This window comes from Lissotriton helveticus, chromosome 4_1 (assembly GCF_964261635.1).
Source record: "Lissotriton helveticus chromosome 4_1, aLisHel1.1, whole genome shotgun sequence".
Lineage (NCBI taxonomy): Eukaryota > Metazoa > Chordata > Amphibia > Caudata > Salamandridae > Lissotriton > Lissotriton helveticus.
This window is the reverse complement of record NC_136063.1, coordinates 1381662353-1381684572: the sequence shown is the minus strand read 5'-3', so window position 1 is coordinate 1381684572 and position 22220 is coordinate 1381662353.

Here is a 22220-nt window from a genome sequence, read left to right as displayed (position 1 = left end):
GCCCATGGCCCTGCTCACATTAGTGTGAAAGGGATATGCAAGTTGCTGGAACCCACCTGGTATAACTCAAAGATACCAGCATATGCTGAGAGGATGGTCAAACATGCATGATTTGCCTTATGTACAACCTGGGAAAAGGCACAGTAACCCATGGAGGAGGACTCTCTCCCCCTACCTTTCCTTTCGAATGCCCTCCAGATGGACTATATCCAGATGGACAGATGTAACAGTTTAAAATACGTCCTGGTGGTGGTCTGTACCTTCAGCCGATGGGTGGAGGCCTACCCTGTCAAAGACTGTACCGCTATCACTACCGCCAAAATACTATTAAAAGAATACTTCCCACGATTTGGTTTTCCCCGCTTGGTTTGGAGTGACAATGGGACACACTTTACGGCTCAAATAATGGGGTATGTCTTTTCAGCACTGGGTATAAAACAAAAATGTCATGCAGCTAACCACCCCCAATCAGCAGGTCTAGTGGAGGTGTACAACGGTATCCTAAAGACTAAAATGGCCAGGATTGTAAGATTGTAGCCAAGACAGATTTCACTTGGGTTGATGCTCTGCCCCTGGCCCTGCTGTCTGTCAGTACAACGGCCCATACCAGGATATGCCTATCTCCCCATGAGATTGTGTTTGGGAGGCCTGCCAAAGTGTGGGGTGTTCCATGCCCCAGAATAAGTCTGATGTTGAATACCCTGTGTTGACTGATTATCTGTACAGTTTGACTAACACCTTTCGTACTCTTTACCACCAGGTGCAGGAGGCAATACCTGATAAAATCGAGGGCCCAGGACAGGTTATCCAACCTGGCGACTGGGTCCTGATTCGAAACTTTCAACGTACTAAGAGCCTCAAGCCCCGCTGGACACAGCCCCGTCAGGTGTTACAGGCCACCCGCACCACCGTGAAAGTTGAGGAACGGATGAAGTGGATCAACGCGTCCCACTGCAGACAAACACCTCTGCCTCTCCCCTATAATCAGTGGGTGAGAGAAGGACAAGGAGACTCAGAGACAGAAATAGTCCCGACGTTTGTTCCCTTCAGCGACGCAAGATTACATTCCACATCTACGGAAGTAGAGGGTACCAGTATACTGAAGGGAAAGAGAAAACACTCCTCTCACTCTGCTCAGCATCAGGAACAATTATTCACCGACCATACTGTTCCTACTTCTACCCGATATAAATTGCGTTCCAGAAGGAAGGCTTGCCCTTGACTTCGCTCAGGTGCCGACAGGCTGTAGGGCTGTGATTTCCCGGCTAAGAACGGTGCTGGTATGTCAGACTAAGGTACGCCATAGGGCTCTTCGCACCTGCATCCAGTGATGCAACCACCAATCACAGACTGCCGCTAGTGGTCCCTGGCTTATTACAATGGCAGCCATCCAATACACCCAAGTCCAGAAACAATATGTCCGTCTCCTACATAGCAAGTGCTTTGTGGCCCCTGTGGTGACGCTGTTTGTCTCAATCATCTTGTCTATCATCGGTTGGACGTTACTGATCTACTATCCTGTTACCCCACCAACTCCTACCCCGACTCCTGTAGAGCATCAGTATTTCACGTTACCCGCCCACGAATTGCCCCGCTGTGCAATGTTTTCACTAACATCTTTGTCCAGATGTTACATCATCATCAGCTGATCATAAATACTTCCAACTGTTGGGTATGTGGACTGATGCCGCATGCTATGACACAACCTGTGTCATTCTTTCCTTATCCTTTCTCCATCTCTGGGTCCTGTCTTGCATGGTGGATGTTGAGGCAGGAGGCCTATACTGTCAATGGTACTGCCAATTTTGCCCTTGGAACATTTCGAGATGACTTCTGGCGAAACAGGTCTGGTAATACCAATATCCCTTTTTGCCCGACCAGTTCATCCACATTGCTATTACCACAGGATGAACTCGGTGAGATGGTGGTATTTAACTCAACTTCTCGATAAACATTTACCAAATATCGGGCCAGAAGGCTACTACCTGATGTACGAAACTCTCTGAATGTTATAAATGTACGTGGCCGTGTCTGCATCCATGGCTTAGGAACTAAGAATGTTGGTACTAGTATCTGTGACATCACTAAAACTTTGAACTCTACGTCTCCTCCAAAGTTGGTGGCGTCCCTCAACACTTACTTTATCTGTGGCACAGCAGCCTATACTTGGCTCCCCTGTAACTGGTCTGGTACCTGCTATCTGGCCTTCCTCCTTCCACCGACGTATTCTACCCATGGAGATTACCACCTGTTGATGAAGGGCACTTTGCACCGCTCACGTAGGGGTGTCATATTGGCTGAGGATACAGTAGGCCAGGAAGCCGGGGACTTCTTTAAGGGTTTCCTCCGATTCTGCGGCCCAACGGCTAACAGTCGAGTGATACAAGGACTGACCAGGGTCCTTGAGGCCACCATCACAGAAACAGCTGGAACCCTCTCCAACATCACTGCAGAGCTCCAGGCAAATCGCCTTGTAACACTTAAAAATCGTATGGTACTTGACATCATCCTCGTTGATCGTGGTGGTGTGTGTAAATTGATTGGCTCTAGCTGCTGTGTGTACATTCCTGATCACGCACCCACAGTATATGATGCCATCCAAAGTCTGCATCACCTTTACTCTGAAATTCATCAGGATGAAGGCACCTGGTCCCTCACAGGCTGGATCTGGGGCCTCCTTTCCCAATGGGGTTGGAGGGTGCTCATCTTCCTTGCATTGGGAGTGGCTGTTCTAGTCTCCTGCTGTTTGTGCATTCCATGTCTGCCAATGCTCTGTGCAACATGTGTTCAGGCTCTCAGCCTCTACCCTCTAACATTCACAACACTAATATGAAGATGATGCTCCAACAAGAAACAGATGATCTTATGAATATCGACGTTTCCCAGATTATTTGCCACTCAATGGCAAAAGGAGGGTCGAGGAAAAGTGTACTTCTTGTCGACATCCATTTTGTGTCATGACTCCATTGTTTTTGCATTGCCATTTCATGTCAAACACCTCTGCACGACACTCCTGGTCATTTCTGCTGATGTCTGTCGAAATTCTAGCTTTCACGACCACTCTGTCCTTCCTGCTCCTTGTGGTTGAGCCAATTTCGAAAAAGGGGAACCAAGAATTGGCCTCACCACCCTCGGACTGATCTCCTGCACAAATCCATCCTGTTTCACAAGACTTGGTCACGCCACCGTCCCAGAACTTGTTTCTTTCACGTATCCTGTTGTTCAAGATCTTTCTGTTTCCTCACGTACATATCTGTTTTGCAAGACCTGTCCGTAATCTTTGTACCATCTGTTGCAGCCACCATCCTACCTGAACAAAGAATAGTGTAACTGCATTTTTGACTCAGGGGCGCCAAACCCCCCAACCAAACTGGTTTGTTAATGTGGGAAATGTATATATAAGGCCTGTAAGTTGCAGAGTGAAGCAGCAGACTCCTCAGTCTTGTTTCTAACGTGCTTGGGACTCTGTTCCATAGCCTGGGCTATTCGAATAAAACTTGGGGGATATTACCAACAAGAGGCAAAAATTATCGCTAAACTCATTTAGCGCGATTTTTTTTATCGCTGCGCATCACCTGTATTTAACTCCGCTGCAGCGCCGTATTATCAATACGTCGCTAGCCGGCGATATTTCCCAAGAAATGCGATAAAAGTAGGCGATACATTTAGCGTGAAGTCGCTAACGCAACGCACGCTAACGTGAAAAAAGGACGTTGGGCCAATCAGCGATAAATATCGCAAACCAATAGGCCCCAGGCTTTCATAAAACGCGTTAGCGACCCGAAAAACGCCCGCTAAGCCCAAAAATTTACCAAGCAAAATGCCTAACATTGTAGATGAGGGTGAGCAAGCAGGGACAAATGCAGAGGGCAGAAACAACACCCAGGAAGGCCAGGCAGAGACCCAAGGAAAGGCCAAGAGGAAGAGGAACCCCAAGTACAGTCCGATGGAGAACCAGGTACTGGTTGAAGGGGTGACGCAACACCAGCAGGAACTCTTTGTGAGTTCTGCCGTCACCATGGCAAGGAAGAAGGAGATATGGCAGGACATCATGACCAAAGTCAATGCCGTGGGGGAGAGAAGGAGGACAGTGGATGAGTGCAAGAAGTGGTGGCACGATACTAAGAACAAGACAAAAAAGAAACTGGGAGCCACCTTAGGGCAGCGAGGGAGACCGGAGGCGGTGGACCACAGGAGGAGCTGGATGAGCTGGATGAGCTGGAGGAGCAGGTGTCTCATGTCATCAGCGAGGAGACTGTATTTGGAGTCGCAGGCCAGGATAGTGCTGATTTGGAACGCCCACAACAACGCCAGGGTGAGCAGCAACCAGGGACTGGGGGAAGGGGCTGGATGGGCACAGTGGCACACATGTCCTATGAAAGTCATTGTATTGCATACCCTCATTAACTGTACAACAAGTCCTGGATACGCCTGTGCATGTTAGCATAGGGACATATCACTAATCGCAAACAGCAACTCACTCAACACACAGGGGCATATTATCAAGCCCCTCATTGCTGCGTCACTGGCACTTTTCTGCTGATAACGTAGAAATATGTGCATGCCACTATTACCAAGGCAGCGTTATGTCAATTAACTGTGCTCAAAGCCATGTAAATTGTTTTAACGCTGCCATTGCAATAGGGCCACTATCACAAGAAACTCATCCTGATAGGGGCTATGCAGTGGGTGTGGTGGTGTGCGTTCCACTGCAACACCCATTCACTTTGACGCTGACAACTATTATCAAGCTTGGTGACAACAGGTGGAAAGTCCTGTCCTGAAGGTGATGAATCGAGGAGAAATGCATCATATCTCCTAGTTTTTGTTTCTACCATGTGTGCAGCCTCGTGCAGCACACATGGAAAAACCAAATGCCACGGCCTGTTCATATCCTAGAAGGTGTCCCTTCCAGTACATAAACAAACTACATCAAAAAATTAAGCATTTGTTACTTACATGTGTGCTGTATAAAGCATCTCACATGTAAGTTACAAAATGGCATTGACTCTTTGTTTATGTGCATGAAGGAACACCTGCCTGAACATAAACAAACCTCCCTGCTCACAGACACCCTTGCACTCTGGTGCAAGGCTGCCTGTGCTGGCGATAAGTAGCAAAAACTACCACCATGGCAGGGTGAATCGCTAGGCTGCACCATATCCTTGGTAATATGCTGCATGTTAGCGTTTCTGAATTTGCAAAGAGAGCCATCAAGCCAAGATGGCTACCGCCTCTCTTCCTCACTTTGTTGATATTATGCCCCATAGTGCCACAGTAACAGGAGTGACGGCAGTGTATTCGATGCATTAGCAGAAGTAACAGCTCACAAAGCACTGAGGAGGGGCATGCCGATATCATTAATTGAATGTAAATAGTAGGCCAGGTGCACCCAAGAATCCTCTTTTTCTTTTTGAATACAATAGTGCATATCAGCAAGCACTGTTGTGTTGTAGAAGCAGCATCTCCCTCATGAAAAAGCCAATACAATGTTGGTGAATACATGTCATATCATGGACCATTGTACAAGACAGAGAGAACCCCAAATGTGCCCTGAAAAGCTAGGCAAACATAGTCAAATCAAAATGCCAGAGCACCCCAATCAATCAATCAATCAATCAATCAGACTACTTGTAAAGCGCACTACTTACCCATGAGGGTCCCAAGGTACTGAGGAGAAGGGGTGCCGCTACTGTCAAAGAGCCAGCCCTTGAGGAGTCTCCTGAAGGCAAGTAGTTCTTGGGTCTGCCATAGGTGTGTAGGGAGGGTGTCCCAGGTCATGGCGGCGAGGCTGGAGAAGAATCTGCTGCTGGAGGTTGTCATTTGGATGCGGGGGACAGCGGTGAGGGGGATGCTGGTGGAGCGGAGCTTGTGGGTGAGGGTGTGGAAGCTGATTCGGCTGTTCGGGTAGGCAGGTCCGGTGTTGTGGAGTGCTTTGTGTGTGTGTGAGGAGCCCCAAGGTGATCCTCCTGTCGACAGGGAGCCAGTGAAGGTCTCTCAGGTGGGGGGTGATGTGGCAGTGGCGGGGGACGTGGACAATCAGTCGGGTGGAGGCGTTTTGGATGCGTTGTAGATGCTGTAGGTGTATGTCTGGGATTCCTGCATAGAGGGAGTTGCCGTAGTCCAGTCTGCTGCTGATGAGGGCCTGTGTCACCATTCTACTTGTTTAGCTTGGGATAAACTTGTAGATCCTGCGGAGCATGAGGAGGGTGTTGTAGCATGAGGAGAAGAAGGCGTTGACCTGTGTATACATGGAGAGGGAGGAGTTGAGGATGAATCATAGGTTGTGTGCATGGTTGGTGGGTGTCAGTGCTGTTCCCAGTGCGGTCGGACACCAGGAGTAGTCCCAGGCTGATAGGGTGGCTCTGAGGATGAGTACCTCCGTCTTGTCAGAGTTCAGCTACAGACGGCTGTTCCTCATCCAGTTGGCGACGGCCTACATTCTCTCGTGGAGGTCGGTTTTGTCGGGGTGCGGGTCCTTGGTGAGGGAGAGGATGAGCTGGGTGTCATCAGCATAGGAGATGAATTTGAGGTTGTGTTTGCGGGCCACTTGTGCGAGTGGGGCCATGTAGACGTTGAACAACGTTGGGCTGAGGGATGAGCCCTGGGGGATGCCGCATATGATGTAGGTGTCCTTGGATTGGAAGTGCGGACGGTGGATGCTCTGGGTCCTGCCAGAGAGGAAGGACGTGGTCCAGTCAAGGGCCTTCTCTTGTATTCTGGCTCATAGGAGCCGTGTGTTTAGAGTGTGATGGCAGACCATGTCAAAGGTGGCTGACAGGTCCAGGACGATGACGGGTGATAATTTCGCCGTTGTCTAGTTGGTGCCTGATGTCATCTGTGGCGGCAATGAGGGCTGTCTCGGTGCTGTGGTCTCGTTGGAACCTGGACTGGGATGGGTCCAGGATGTTGTTGTCTGCCATGTAGCGGCCCAGTTGCATGTTGATGTTGTACTGGGTGAGCTTCACTGGGAACGGGAGCTGGGAGATGGGATGGAATTTCTTGAGGTCCTTGGGGTCCGCTTTGGGCAACTTGAGGAGGGCAATACCTTGTGGATCTTGTCGTTGTTGACATTGGACCAAGAGGTCAGGGGGTTTGCACTGGTGGTGATCGCAGGGGAGGTGGAATCTGGCATTTTTGGGGCGTGTCTTGTGTTGAAGCTGTCATGGATGTCAGCGATCGTGCGTTGGAAGAAGATGGCTAGTGCGCTGCACAGTTCTTGTGAGGGAGGTATGTTGTTGGTGTTGGTTTTGTAGAGTTCCTTCACGATGCTGAACAGCTCCTTGCTCTTGTGTGCGTTGTCATCCAGCTGCTCTTTGAAGGAGGATCCCTTGGCTAATCTGATGAGGTGGTGATATTTGCAGATGGCTTCCTTGTTGGCTGCGTGGTTGTCCAGAGTGCGTTTGTGGCGCCGTATCTTCTCCATTTTCCTGCATGCACGTTTTGAGCTCTGGAGCTCGTTGGTGAACCAGGTGGCTCTCTTGCTGGTGTGGTTGTTTGAGGTTTTCTTCAGGGGGCAAGGGTGTTGGCGCAGTCGTAGATCCACTGTCTGAGGTGGCAGGCTGCAGTGCCTGGGTTGGTGTAGTCGGTGTGTGGGTTTTGGGTAAGTGTGGTGATCAGCTGCTCTTCGGTGAATTAGCTCCAGTGTAGTGTAGTTCCTATTATCCCAATAGGCTCTGCGCATTGGAATAATATCTTCAATAGTATAGACGTAGGACAGAGGTTAACTAGGTCTTCTACTGACCATATTAGACTTAAGTTTTGTGTGCCAGCTAGCTCAGAGTTCACTAGAAACTTTCTCGAATAGGCAAGGAGGAGTTTAACCTCCCTGGATAGACAAGAAGGGATTTAGTTTCTGACAACCATAGAACATGACAACTTTGCTCTCCCTAATCAAGAGTATATCTCTAGAGTCGTGTGAAAACAAAAGACAGTTATATTACTCAGTCAATACGTGCATACTTAGTTTCACCAGATTGTAGAGAAAAGAAGAGACGGGCGTGTTCAATAAAAAGGTGTTATTTATTGATCAGTCTCTTTTCTCATACAAGAGAAATGAATTGCTACAATTGCAATACTTAAGGTTAAGTAGAATGCATACAATAAAAGCAGGATTATAAAATAATACTGTAAAAGCATTGATATGGTTTCTTAGCCATATGATACTTTAAAATGGATAAAATAGATACATACATATATACATTGACTAATCGTACTCAACTGGTGCTTCTAACTACACCTACCCCGGTGTACCTGACCTAAGCCTAATGCATGGGAGGGAGTAAGTAAGTAGCAGTTTAAGTTAAGTTTGGTTTGCCAAGAATCTGACTCAAGAATTCTCTGTAAGGGGTTAGTCAGTTCAGTACCTGGGATTTAGAAGGCTGGAGGGCTGGTATCTCTTTCTCAGGACTCGGTATCCCAGTTACCCGCGAGGGCAAGCTGGAAACGCCGGAGGCTGGATTTCTCGGCAGGAGAAAAGACAGCGTCTCTCTCAGAGCGTCAAAAGGGAGGGGCAGCGTCCGTGGGCTTCCTGCATCAGCTGGGCTCTCCGGCAAGTAGTCACTGCTCCAAGCTCATCACTACCGTGTCTTTGCTTAGGGCAGCGTCGGTATATTTATACCTGAAAGGTGCCGAGTTTGACGTAAGGATGGATATAAGACGTCAGTAAGGATGTCATTAAGAACTGGTCGTTCTTACATTCTTTACAGGAGTTCTCGAACGATATCAAAACAATAGCAGCTGGGGATTTCCCAGGTTTGCTGGTGGCTTGGTTTGTTTAGAGAACTCGGTGTGCTTTCTAGGGGGCTGGAGGAATAGTGCTTGCTCAATGTGACAGCATGCGCTATGACTTAATCTGAAAACGGGTTTCTGTGCCGTTGTATGGATATTAGTGAATTATAACCAGACAAGGGTCAGAAATAGGAGTATCGATACAGGTCCCTAGATAAACATACTACACCAGCAGTCGCGAGGTAGCTGTCGGGTGCGGTGCTGCGTGGTTTGTTCCTTGAAGGGGAAATGGATGCAGTGGTGGTCAGTCCAGTGGAATTAGGTGGTGTGGTAGAAGGTGATGTGGGTGCCTGTGGAGAAGATGGGGTTCAGCGTGTGACCAGCATTGTGGTTGGGTTGGGTGACGAGTTGTCTAAGGCAGAGATTGAAAAAAAAAATATGTGTAATAAACAATTCCTAGGCAATCATAGATAAATACATATATACATGTGCGGAGGGTATAGCAAAAATCAAAGACAGTAGGGTATCTATAAGAATATATAAAGTGTATTTATTCTTCATTTATAAAAATTCATGGCAAATTAAGAATACCAAAATGATCATTTCATAGTAAATTAATCTCAACAATATTCTTTGCAATAAACATACAAGGTTACATTTATAAAAAAGTTCCAATCAGTATATAACTATCATTAACATAATAATAGTCAGGTTATTTATCCATGTAGTAATTTCTTGATGCGCGTTTCGGCGTATCAAACTCCTTCTTCAGGAAATTACCACAATCCTAGAATAGAATTTGTTAATAAAAAAAATATTAAAACAATATTAAAACATCTTTCCCAATTACACTTCCTTAAAAATAGCTTTGAATCATGATTATCTTAGTCTATGATAATCCACTTTGTACTTTCTTGTATCTATATACATTATTAAAAAAAAACATGTACAATTATATTTTGAATACACATCACCCTAAGTAATATTTTATACATATACCACTCCATTATTTATAAACACTACACTCTGAATATTGCTTTTCTTGGCCGTATCCATTTTTAGAACACTCTTCCCATAGATTAAAATAGACAAAGGATAATAACTTTTAACCATCAAATATTAGGCTCAAGTCAGAGATGAGGAAAGATAGTGATGGACCTGTACATGACTAATATGAGTATTATAAGTCTACTTACTTCATGTATTACAGGACATGAACAACCACTGTCGTTGTTGTCATTTGATGCTTTTGTTAATATTAGTTCTTTGAATGATAGTTTCTGCAATATAGAAGGGGATAGACATATGTACTATGATACTTAGATCTCAAAAGCCTGATTTGTTTTTACTCAGGATAAGGGGTATCGTACTTACTTAAAAAATCCCACTATGAAGATATGGGGATTTGTGGAATCATATGCGACGTTTTAAAAATTGTCCACTTTTTTATCCAGAACCTTCTTTTTATCTAAGGATAGAAGATTTATTTATAACGGTGATAAACCTATGTATCTAATTTATATCTAAATAGATACATTTTTCTATTTATCCATGTTTTTAGTCATATAAAAATCTCATTAACCACTTAAAAACAAGACATTGCCATCTTTTTTATGTAATTATATACTCGCCTATATTCCCTACACATTTTTTCTTTATTAATTAGCGAATCCCAATGTTTTCGCTTTTATAAACCTTATTTGATTTTATCTTGTGCAAATTGTCCATCTATCGACTACGCTACATATTATTTAACCTGTATGCTGTCGTCTAAAGACTAATGATACCAAAGATTTTATAGACTTGAGTCGTAGTCAAAAACCATACCAGACATTTAAAATACAAATCCATACCTGGTTACGAAAACGTCTTTCTTTAGTAGATAATAAAGATAAATAAGGCACTATGATATTGTGTCCTTATGCCAACAGCTCCAGATACGGTCGAGGCAAAGCTGAGAGAAATGGATAAGAATGCTGACTTACTCTATCACTAATGATATGTTTATCATGAGGTTTTACACATATTTGTTTATTAGTAGAAGAAAGAGACGAATACTACATCCACTATGTAATACCTACCAATTAAGAAATTAAATTACTGCAGATCTATGATGTACCATAGCCCAATACTTGATGTAGATGGCAGCGAAAAATATGGAAGTTATTGGCTTGCACCCGGTGCGCGATATATTGACCCAACCAAGCTTGATATAGCTGATAGTGGGTTCCAGCATGGGTTCAATTACCGAACTGCAAAATAAAAAATATACACAAAACCATGGTCAACTGAAAATTTCATACTGGCTCTCTACTTTTTGCCGACTTTTAAGTTTTATCGGGTGTCCAAATTTACCTTCTAGTTTTTTTCGGATTTTTTCACCTCCTTTATCATCTGGAATTCTAATTCTTTCAAGGATCCTCCATCTGAATTCCTCTGGTTAATGGACTTCATGTACAAAGTGTTTCACCACAGGTGAGACAAATTTTTTTGTCCGGATATCCGAAAGATGTTTAGTAAGTCGGGTTTAAATAGGTCTCGATGTTTCTCCTACATACCCTAAAGCACAAGGACAGATAATAAAATAGACAACGTTGCAGGTCCTGCAGTTCCACATTTCATTTGCACATATACTATATCCATTATGGATAAGAATTTCTTCTTCCAAAATTGAGCTGCATGATTTGCACGATGAACACTTCTTTGTTCCCCTAATAGGTTTCTCACTGTCTATAGATTTTTGGATAACGTTTCCCATCTTTTTCTTACCATCGAATCTGGAATGGACAACAAAATCTTTCAAGTTTCTGTTATGTCGATGGGCAAACACAGGTTTCTTCAATTTAAGACTCTGAGTGGGTTTGCTATTTAGAATGTGCCAATTTGCATTAACGATCTGTTGGATCTAAGCATCATGTGTGGAATGTCTAGTGACACATACCAATTGAGTATTCTCTTGTTTATTTTTGACTTGAGTAAACTATCTCTGTCAAAAAATCTCGCTCTCTTGTAGGAGTCTCTTACTAGGTGGTGGGGATACCCACGTTCTAGAAATGTAGTCCTCATTATCGCTGCCTGTTGGTCAAAATCTTTTAAATCAGTGCAATTTCTTCTTACTCTAAGAAATTGGGAAAAGGGGATGCTCTGTTTCTGATTCCTAGGGTGAAAGCTGTTAAAATGTAATAGAGTATTCTGTGCAGTGGGTTTAACATACAGGTCCACTTTTAATTTTTGATGGCTATGGAAGATCAATATATCTAGAAATTCTACTTTCTGTGCGCTAATTTGAGCAGTGAACTTCAAATTATCATCTGTGGCATTGAGCCATTCAAGAAATTCGAGTAAGGATTCCCTCCCATTGGTCCAGACAAAGAAGATGTCATCAATATATCTGGACCAATGGAAGACTGACTCGAAAAACGGGGCTATCTCATTATATATGAAGCGTTGTTCAAATGCTGCCATATATATATTAGCAATGGAGGGCGCCACTGACGCCCCGATGCTTACACTTTGATCTGGTGATATAAATCTTCGCCAAATTCAATGATATTCTCAGATAGCACAATATTCAAAATCTCTAAGAGGAACAGTTTAGGACAATCTATGTGATATATTTCAATAAACCATTTTGTAGCCTCCATAGCTCCTATAGGAGTAATATTGTTATATAGCGCCTCAACATCCAGTGTGACCAATAGATCAATATTAGGGTTAAAAACAATATTTTCTACTTTATTTATCATTTCGCCTGTTTCTTTGATATAAGATGTTATTTTCGAAATGTGCGGACGTAAAAAATGATCTATAAATATTGACAAAGGCTCTGTATTCGTTCCAATTGTAGATACAATTGGCCTATAAGGTGGATCTATCATACTTTTATGAACTTTGGGCATGCCATATATGCATGCTGTCTTGTTTTTATTGTAGTTCAAAAAATCAAATTCCTTAGTATTTATTTCTCCATTATGTAAGGCTGTGCAGGTAAGATCGTATATTTTTTTAGAGATAGCTACTCTAGGGTTAGCCGTAATCTTACTATAAAAGTGATGTTGCTAAGCATGGTGTTCATTTCAGTTTCATAGCTAACGGTGTCAATCACCACAATTCCTCCTCCTTTGTCGCAACTTTTTATTACAACCTCTTTATTTTTTACTAGAGAAGTGAGTGCCTCATGTTCACACCTGTTAAGATTGTACAAAGGTTTTGGTATAAACCGAGGAGCCTGTTCCAATCTTTGTAGGACGACCAATTCGAAAGCTGCCACTTCTGGTCCTAACTGATCTAACGATGGGCTAAAAGTGGATGGTAAACTCAAGGTATTATTAGTGTTAGCCTCCTTATCTTGTGAATTCTCATTATTGAAATTTTTTTTATCTAATCCTACGAAAGAAGGAATTGATATCTTGGTGTAATTCAAATAGGTTTACATGAGAGTGTGGGACAAAGGATAACCCTTTAGATAGAAGGTTAATGCTATGTATATCTAAATCTGTGGTGGATAGATTGAAAACAGGGATTATAGGCCGTGTTTCCAATATTGGCGATTTGGGGTTTCTCGCATTAGCTGAGGGTCCTGTGGTTGATGGTGAAATTGCGGTTGATAATTCCCCCTTGTTTGTGATTGAAATCTGGCTCATTGGCGGCCCCTGTGTGTCCCTCGGTTGGCCAAAAAAGGTTGAGGTTGGGTACGTTTTTCTTGAAAAGAATAAAAATTATTTTCAGGTTCATAATAATTGTTACCGTTATCCTCTTCAGAATCAGAAGTTTCTGAAAACGTATTAACTCGCTGTTGTTGTGTTCTTAACTCATCAATGTAGTGATTTTGTTTATAGAAGTCTGGTCTTAAAAAAGGGTAGGTGTTTTTGATGGTATAAAACCTTTTATCTTTTGTAAGTTTATCATTTTTACGTTTACTGAGATAGTTACTAAAAGATTCTATCTCTTTATTACATTCTTCTAACCTTTTTAAAGCTTCTTCTACACTGCCTGCTTTTTTAATTTTATCTTCCAATTCTTGTGCCTCTGTTTTAATAATATTTGATAGTTCCTTGGCCATTTCTACAATTAGGATCATCAGATCTCTTGAACACCTACTAGAAATCATACTCCACTTATCAAGGAATTCTTTATGGTGTACAAATAAGCCAGGAATATTACGAACTCGGAGGCCTGTTGGTTTGATACCTTCCCTTAAATATGCTAACATGAATTCTCCATGATCTTCAATCCGAGTTAGTTTCTTTTTAAGTTCTATTAGATTTTTAATATCATCCTGGTTTTGATTGCTTTCCTGATTACCACCACCAAAGGTGGCAGACGTACCAACTAAGGTAGCAAATTCCTCATCGGTGAAACCGAATGTCTTGAGTTGGGCCATATTAACTCTACTGAGATTACTCAACGGAAAGCCTCAGAAACAAAGAAAAGGGAATTAAAGAACAGAGTGCTAGAAATGGACAGGCCACACTGATAACACAATATAATGATATAGAAAAAGAAGCCATGCACAGACAAGCTCTGGGTGAACGTATAGGAGATAAACAAAGGCCCCCTGAACTAACGTGGTTCAATTAGTGGGACAGGGAAAAACAAATATGTGTAATAAACAATTCCTAGGCAATCATAGATAAATACATATATACATGTGCGTAGGGTATAGCAAAAATCAAAGACAGTAGGGTATCTATAAGAATATATAAAGTGTATTTATTCTACATTTATAAAAATTCATGGCAAATTAAAAACACCAAAATGATAATTTCACAGTAAATCAATCTCAAAAATATTCTTTGCAATAAACATACAAGGTTACATTTATAAAAAAAGTTCCAATCAGTATATAACTATCATTAACATAATATTAGTCAGGTTATTTGTCCACGTAGTAATTTTTTGACGCGCGTTTCGGCGTATCAAACGCCTTCTTCAGGAAATTACCACAATCCTAGGAATAGAATTTGTTAATAAAAAAATTATTAAAACAATATTAAAACATCTTTCCCAATTATACTTCCTTAAAAATAGCTTTGAACCATGATTATCTTAGTCTATGATAATCCACTTTGTACTTCCTTGCATCTATATACATTATTAAAAAAAAACATGTACAATTATATTTTGAATACACATCACCCTAAGTTATATTTTATACATATACCACTCTATTAATTATAAACACGACACTCTGAATATTGCTTTTCTTGGCCGTATCCATTTTTAGAACACTCTTCCCATAGATTAAAACAGACAAAGGATAATAAACTTTTAACCATCAAATATGAGGCTCAAGTCAGAGATGAGGAAAGATAGTGATGGACCTGTACATGATTAATATGAGTATTATAAGTCTACTTACTTCATGTATTACAGGACATGAACAACCACTGTCGTTGTTGTCATTTGATGCTTTTGTTAATATTAGTTCTTTGAATGATAGTTTCTGCAAAAATTTGCATTTTTCAAGGAATTCGCAAATTAACACCAACCTGAAGTTGGTAGTAATTTGCGATTCCTTGCCGACAATTAGCTTTTTTTTTTGCTTCATACATTACATTTAAGGAATCGCAAAATTTCCGATTACTTAAATGAAATTGCAAAATAAGGAATTTTGCATTTCCTTGTTTTGCACAACATTTTCATTAATACATACCATTTAGCAAATTTGCATTCGCAAATGCCGAAATTCTGCAAATTTGTGCGTTTGCGAATGCGAATTTGCTTGATACATATAGCCCAATGTGTTTGGAAGAGGTAGTTCATTCCAATCCAAAGTGATGTGAATCATGCGCAAATCTTTTAGTCTAATGACATTGTCAGTAATACGTTGTCACAGTTTCACAGTTGTGAAACAGCATGTAGATGTCATACACACATGTCACACACGTTACTCACTTACATACCGATGTTTAGTGAAGTAAAATAATGGGTTTAGTACTCACCACCGTGTAGGCCAGTCCTCACTCTGGTGTAGTTGAGCAGGTCGGCCTCACGCGCAAGCATGTCTTGCCAGCGCTGCTTCCACTGGCGCACATTCCGGGAAATGTTAAAATATCGCTCCATCTGGAGCCTCACCCGCTCCCAGCGCACCTTCAGAACAGACGCAGTATAGCCCTGCAGGATCGTCCCCCAGCCTCCAACATCAATGGCAGGTAAAATTTTACCAGTCACAGAAACCCCCCCAATACCCCCTCACTCATCCTCCCTGACCTTCCCACAGCCGACATCTCCCTGACCCCCGTAACCCACTTACTACAAAGAAATAATAACCCACTAAACTAACTAGATATTAATAACTAACTAACCCCAACCAAAACACAACAAAACTGAGGACAGTAGACACACAAACACTTGAAAATTGTACAAATACACCAAACAGACACTTCAGACAGGACACATCACACAGCACCACTCTCAAAACCCAAATCCAACACCAGCAACCACCATAAACCTCCTCCTCTCAGCACATACACAAGCAATGTGCTGAAAAGAGAAAGTGAAAGTAAAAACCACACCCCTGTGACAGAAAGCAGTAATACATCACTTCCTGTGTGTTAGCGGCAAAAAAATAGCTATAGCAACGAAAATATGGACGCAAACAGGCCGCAAAGGTTTATATAGTGAAAATGATATGTGAAAACGGCCTGTTTTTTTAAATGCGACCAAAAAATTCACGCTGATAGGTCGCAAAGGGCCCAATGGTGAAACTGCATGCTACAGTGGTGTTTATTCATGGTGATGTGTAAAAGTATGCCTGGGACGTTATTGGAATAAGTTTGAGGGCATTTAATTTTGGTTACTGTTTATATATTTCCAATGTCTTGTACTTTTAATGCATTGTGTATTATGTGAAACTGCATCATGCAGTTGTTATAAGGAAGCACACAGGGGAGATCTGAACGCCACAAAACATACCTCATGGGGCAGATTTACAAGCCCCTTGCGCCTCTTAAAGTCTGCATTTGCGTCTCTTTTTGTGAGGCAGCTGTGGCGTAAAGGATGCCCAATGCTGCGGGCTATCCTCAAGGTCATGCCTCATTGAGCTATGTAAAGTCACAAAGGCCTGGCACCGGGGGAGGCAGTCATGCACATGAGGTGGTGTTCCGGCGGTGGAATGCCTCATTCTATTTGCAGATTTAAATATACTAGATTCCAGCCACTCACTTTTGGTCCCATGCTGCGTCACATCCCTGCACTTGCTTGGAGCAGGCGTGAGGCTTGATGCAGCATTGGAAGGAAAGGGCACACAAGATCAAGGCCTGCATTCAGCCGCTGCTAGCAGTGGGAGTACCTTCAAGGCGGAGACGGGGGGGGGGTAAGCTTGACTGAACTATACCTCTTCCTTTGGACTTGATAACATCAATTGTCTCTGTCTGGCCCTCCAACGGGCACCCTCTGCACCTGCCCTATATGCTCACAAAATTTGTAAATGTTGTAAATAAATAATACTTAAATCACAGATATGTGCTTTGGTCAAATGTCGTATAGGTACACACTTGGCAAATAGGGTCTGGAGACTGATACGTCCAGAAGGTACACCAATGTAAATACGAGCAGTGTACATGTTGAAACAGATCCAGAGATGGTGAGAAATAGGTTGATATGTGTAAACATGTGGTGCCACCATTGCACAAATGCAATGCTATAACAATGTCACGATTTCAATGGCCCATCAGGCAAGGTTATCTATTAGGACATGCCATTGAGCGAGTATAAGCAAAATGTGATAGGAGAACGCCCCCTATTCCATGTTTGGATGCAGCGAGGCAAGTACTACTGGCCTCATGTCTACTATGCCATACACTGCTACATACCAGGGTTTGATCTCTATATTGACGTCCACGAATTGAAAGGGTACCCCCAGTCTGACCCATATTTGTTCCACACCTGCATACACTGAGTATCCCGTGGCATCCCACTGTCACAGACAACGACGATGTAGATGTTGCAATTCTGCTTTTAGACAAATGATTTTCCTGTAGCTGCACTGGCTCTCTATGGTGTTGGTTGAGATAGGAGTAAAATTACTAGCCACATGATGGAGTGTGTATGCCCCGGACATTCCATGTGCCCCTTTTTGAGGGAGGTCATAGTAGGTTAAGAGTGTGTTCAATTTGAGAGCACATGTGCATGTATACGTTGAAACAGTTATATGTGGTCACAGTGTTGCCTACCATGGCACTGAAAGTTTGTAAGTTGAACTTCTACTGATGTTAGATGGCAATGCAAACAGATCAAAATGCATAACTGAACACAAGCTGGCAAATGTGCTACAGTCAATCCACAAAACCTTGTCCAAAGGCAAGATTCACACAATGACAGAGGTTTATGTGCAACGCAACGCATTATGGACCAAGGATATGCAAGTGTCTTGACTTGTTCTTGTGAAGTTCACAGCTGACAGACAGTTGCAAATGGACATGCGCCACAAGGTGATACATCCAAGCCTGAAGATACATACGGACATATGTGAAATGTGTGGGAGCACAGCTTGCGAGTGAATGGGCACTCTGGCTCGTCATGGAGTCAGTGATTGTGACACAGTCAAAAAACAGGTATGTGTGAATTCACATGGATTGTGACACGAGACAGTTGAGGATATGCATGCCATGAATGCTGGTCCATGTAGTTCCCAAGGACGTGTCACCCGAGTGGCGCACAAGTGTAGGTTTTAAGGCGATGTAGCTGCACCTTTGTGGAGTGACATTGGGCAGATAGTCAATCAATCAATCACGAAAATTTGTGTAGCGCACTACTGACCCGTGGGGGTCTCAAGGCGCTGAGGGGGGGCGGGGGTCGCTACTGCTCGAACAGCCAGGTCTTGAGTTGTTTCCTGAAGGAGAGGTGGTCCAGGGTCAGACGTAGGTGAGTGGGGAGGGAGTTTCATGTCTTGGCTGCCATGTAGGAGAAGGATCTTCCTCCGATGGTGGATTTCCGGAATCGTGGAATGGAGGCGAGGGCGAGGCTGGCGGAATGGAGCTGGCGAGTGGGTGTGTAGAAGGTGAGGCGGCTGTTGAGGTACTTCGGGCCCATGTCGTGGAGAGCTTAGTGTGCGTGGGTGAGGAGTCTGAACGTGATCCTCTTGTTGACGGGGAGCCAGTGCAGGTCTTTCAGGTGGGCAGAGATGTGGCTGCGGCGAGGGATTTCCAGGATGAGTCGTGCTGAGGCGTTCTGAATGCGCTGGAGTCTTTTCTGGAGTTTGGCTGTGGTTCCAGCGTAGAGGGTGTTCCCGTAGTCCAGTCGGCTGGTGACCAGGGCCTGGGTGACCGTCTTCCTGGTTTCGGTGGGGATCCATCGGAAGATCTTTTGGAGCATGCGCAGGGTGTTGAAGCAGGAGGATGAGACGGCGTTCACTTGCTTGGTCATCGTGAGGGAGGAGTCCAAGATGATGCCCAGGTTGCGTGCGTGGCCCGTTGGTTTGGGTGCGTTGCCCAGGGCAGGGGGCCACCAGGAGACGACCCACGCGGAGGGGGATGGTCCGATGATGAGGTCTTCCATCTTGTCTGAGTTCAGTTTCAGACAGCTGATCTTCATCCATTCCGCGACGTCTTTCATTCCTTCATGGAGGTTGGCTCTGGCGGTGGCGGGGTCGCTGGTGAGGGAGAGGATCATCTGGGTATCGTCGGCGTAGGAGATGATGGTAAGGTTGTGTTGGTGTGCGATGGCAGCTAGAGGGCTCATGTAGACGTTGGAGAGGGTGGGGCTGAGTGAGGATCCTTGCGGGACGCCGCAGATGACTTCGGTGGCCGCGGAACGGAACGGGGGGAGGCGGCCTCTCTGGGAACGAGATGATATACTCAAGTGCCGCTCCTTGGATTCCAGTGTTGCTGAGGCGCTGTATCAGGGTGCGGTGGCAGACTGTGTCGAAAGCTGCGGAGAGGTCCAGGAGGATGAGGGCAGCCGTTACCCCGTTGTCGAGCGGGGACCTGATGTCGTCGGTGGCTGCAATGAGGGCGGACTCGGTGCTGTGGTTTGCTCGGAAGCCGGACTGTGAGGGGTCGAGGGATCCGTTGGACTCGAGGAAGGTGGAAAGTTGTCTGTTGCCGGTCTTCTCGATGACTTTGGCTGGGAAAGGGAGGAGCGAGATGGGGCAGAAGTTCTTGAGGTCAGTGGGGTCCGCGGTGGGTTTCTTGAGGAGGGCGCTCAGCTCGGTGTGTTTCCAGCTCTCCGGTAAGGTGGCGGATGCGAAGGAGCTGTTGATGATGTCCCGGAGTTGGGGTGCGATGATGGAGCTGGCTTTGTTGAAGATGTGGTGTGGGCAGAGGTCGGTAGGGGAGCCAGAGTGTATGGTGTTCATCATGCGGGTGGTGTCTTCTGTGCTGATAGGGGTCCAGGTGCAGAGAGTGGTGGTTGGGGGCGACGGTTCCACGGTAGGGTGAGTTGTTTGGGCGCCGAAGCTGTTGTGTATGTCGGCGATCTTGCGGTGGAAGAACGAGGCGAGGGAGTCGCAGAGGCCTTGCGAGGAAGTGATGTCGGTGTTGCAGGCGTCTGGGTTGGAGAGTTCTTTGACGATGCTGAAGAGCTCCTTGCTGTTGTGGGTGTTGTTGTCCAGTCTTTCTTTGAATGCTGTTTTCTCGGTGCTGCGGATCAGCTGGTGGTGTTTGCGGGTGGCGTTCTTGAGGGCGGTCATGTGTTGTGCTGTCTGGTCGTGGCGCCAGGCTTTCTCGAGGTTGCGGCAGGTTTTCTTGGAGTTTTTGAGGTCGTTGGTAAACTACGAGGCTTTCCTCCTGTCGGGTCTGCTGGGGGGGTCTTCAGTGGTGCGAGTTCGTCGGCGCAGTCGGTGAGCCACTGTGTGAAGTTTCCGGCTGCTTCGTCGAGATGGTGGGCGGGTTCTGGCTGAGGGAGGTGGCGAGCTGGTCGGCGGTAATCTTGCTCCAGCTTCTGCGGAGAGCCGGTTGCGGGTGGCGGTGGGTCGTGGTTCTCCTGAAGCTGAAGTGGACGCAGCTGTGGTCTGTCCAGTGGAGTCCGGTGGAGTGGCTGAAGGAGATGTGCTTGCTGGAAGAGAAGATGGGGTCAAGCGTGTGGCCGGCGCAGTGGGTGGGGGTGTTCACCAGTTGCTTGAGTCCGAGGTTGGCGAGGTTGTCCAGCAGGGCGGCGGTGTTGGGGTCCTTGTTGTTCTCCAGGTGGAAGTTGAGGTCCCCTAGGAGGATGTAGTCTGTGAAGGTGAGAGCGGGCGGACTGACGAAGTTTGCGATGGCGTCGCTGAATTGTGTGCGCAGTCTTGGGGGTCTGTAGATGAGGGTGCCTCTGAGGGTGGTCTTGGGGTCTGTGTGGATCTGGAAGCACAGGTGTTCGGCGGTGGTGAGGGTGTCGTCGGAGTTGGTCGTGATGCGGATGGTGTTTCTGTGAACGATGGCGATGCCTCCTCCGGTTTGGTTGACGCGGTCCCTCCTGGTGATCTTGTAGCCATCCGGGATGGCTATGGTGACGTCGGGGGCGGAGGAGGTGTTCATCCAGGTTTCCGTGAGGAAGGCGACATCTGGTGAGGTTGTGTCGAGGAGGTTCCAGAGTTCTACGGCGTGCCTGTGGATGGAGCAGGTGTTGAGCAGGATGCACGTGAGGAGGTTGTTGCTGGCGCTCGGCTTGGTGGGTGTGGTGTCGTTCCGGAGGCAGGAGAAATTGGCAGGCTTGGCAGGTGAAGGGTCCGTGTGTACGCCTCGGGGTGGCTTGGTAGCAGGCATTGTTTCGGCCGGCGTTGAGTGCGTGGAGGGCGGCGGCGTCGTATGTTCGTCGGGTGCGCTGGTGTCGTCGAGGACCAGGCGTCCTGGCACTGGGCGCGGTCCAGGCGCAGACGGGCGCAGACGGGCTTGCCTTTGGCGCGCCTTTGGCGCACAATCGGCGTGCCCACTGCGCGTCCGCGTGGACTCTGCCATATGTGGTGCGGTGGGAGGGAGGAGCAGCTGGGAGGCGGGAGCGGGGTGGCACGGGGATCGGGTACCAAGGAAGAAGGGGGTGGGGCCGCACGGGAGCAGCGGCAGGGAGCGGGGAGGGGGTACTGGCGGGAAAGCGGTCAAGAGAGGGCATGGAGCTAAGAGCGCACAACAGGTAGCGAAAAACTGTACTACAAGCACATGGCCGATAAGATAACGAAGATTACAGATCAGGGCACACGGCAGATGACAAAACAGCACAGGGAATGGCATACAAAAGGAAGAGGACAAAAAACCTATGCCGCAAGGGCAGTGGCGGCCGAGCGGGGCAGGCAGGGAGACCGGGCGCACTCAGGGGGAGCCGCGCGGCGGGAGGAGCGACCTTCGCAGACCAGGGTCAGGTCAGGTCACGCTCACCGTCACGCGGGATCGCCCTAAATAGCCGGTGGGAGGGAGGAGCAGCTGGGAGGCGGGAGCGGGGTGGCGCGGGGATCGGGTACCCAGGAAGAAGGGGGCGGGCCGCAGGGGAGCAGCGGCAGGGAGTGGGGGGGGGTACTGGCAGGAAAGCGGTCAAGATAGGGCAGGGAGCTAAGAGCGCACAACAGGGGCACAGGAAGC